We start from the raw sequence: 1464 nt of genomic DNA on the forward strand, positions 1-1464 counted from the left end.
TTTTTTCTAAGTCTGACTCGGGCTGAAAATATTTCAAAGTGTCACTCGGGCTGAAAATATTTCAAAGTGTCACTCGGGCTGAAAATATTTCAAAGTGTCACTCGGGCCGAAAATATTTCAAAGTGTCACTCGGGCTGAAAATATTTCAAAGTGTCACGCAGGCTGAAAATATTTCAAAGTGTCACTCGGGCCGAAAATATTTCAAAGTGTCACGCTGGCCGAAAATATTTCAAAGTCCCACGCCTGCCAGAAATATTTCAAAGTCCCACGCCTGCCAGAAATATTTCAAAGTCCCACGCCTGCCCGAGAGCTCTCCAAGTCCCCACGCCTGCCCGAAAGCTCCCACAGTCTGACGCACCCACGCACGCGCGGGTGGAAGCACTTCCACCCCACACCACCCTGACCGAGCGGCATCCAAGACCCGCCTTCGGAGGGCCCCCGCCGGCCGGCGCTCGCGCCGGTGTTCGGGCGGACGGCTCCTCCGGCCTGCGGGTCGCACTTCAGCGCCCTTGGCGGCCGCGAGCGAGGGCTCGCACGCGACGGCGCGCCCCATCGGAAGCGAGACCGAGACGACCACCTCTGGCGACGGCGCCAGATCCCGCCACGGAGGGCCCCTGTCGGCCGGCGCTCGCGCCGGTGTTCGGGCGGACGGCTCCTCCGACCTGCGGGCTGGCGCGGAAGCCTTCACCCAGCCGTCCCACGACGGAGCCCGGCGCCCCGCCGGCCCTCCGCTCCCCCCCCCAGGAGCGGCGGTGCCCGGAGGCTGGTGGCGGTGCCTCCGGCGAGCACCCGTTTCTCAAAACCTCTCACCTCGGAGGTCGGCGGAGGAGGAGGCAGGAGTCCCTATCTCTCCCCCCGCGCCAAGGCCCCACTCTGTGGCCTTAACCCGGGCGGGCGCGCGCGTGCGTCCCGGGGCCCCGACGCGGGCCCCGGACCTCCGCGCGTCGTGCTCCCCACCCGCAAAGCCTTGTCTGGGCGCGCGCGCCCGGGGCCGCCCCGACGCGGGGCCCCGGGCCTCCGCGCGCCCACCGCGGAACGCCCCCCGGCCCAGTCCGTCCGCCGGCGGCGGCGGGCGGCGGCGGCCGGCCGGCGCGACCGAGGCTACCTGGTTGATCCTGCCAGTAGCATATGCTTGTCTCAAAGATTAAGCCATGCAAGTCTAAGTACACACGGCCCGTACAGTGAAACTGCGAATGGCTCATTAAATCAGTTATGGTTCCTTTGATCGCTCCGCCGTTACTTGGATAACTGTGGCAATTCTAGAGCTAATACATGCAAACGAGCGCCGACCCCCGGGGACGCGCGCATTTATCAGACCCAAAACCCACGCGGGCCCGGCGGGCGGCGGGGGCTTCGCGGGCCGGGCCGCTCTCGGGCGGCCCGCCGCGTCCAACCCCCACGCCTTTGCCGGCCCGGCCCCTTTGGTGACCCTAGATAACCTCGAGCCGATCGCCGGCCCTCCGC

The sequence above is a fragment of the Festucalex cinctus genome, unplaced genomic scaffold (genome assembly GCF_051991245.1).
Source record: "Festucalex cinctus isolate MCC-2025b unplaced genomic scaffold, RoL_Fcin_1.0 HiC_scaffold_55, whole genome shotgun sequence".
NCBI lineage: Eukaryota > Metazoa > Chordata > Actinopteri > Syngnathiformes > Syngnathidae > Festucalex > Festucalex cinctus.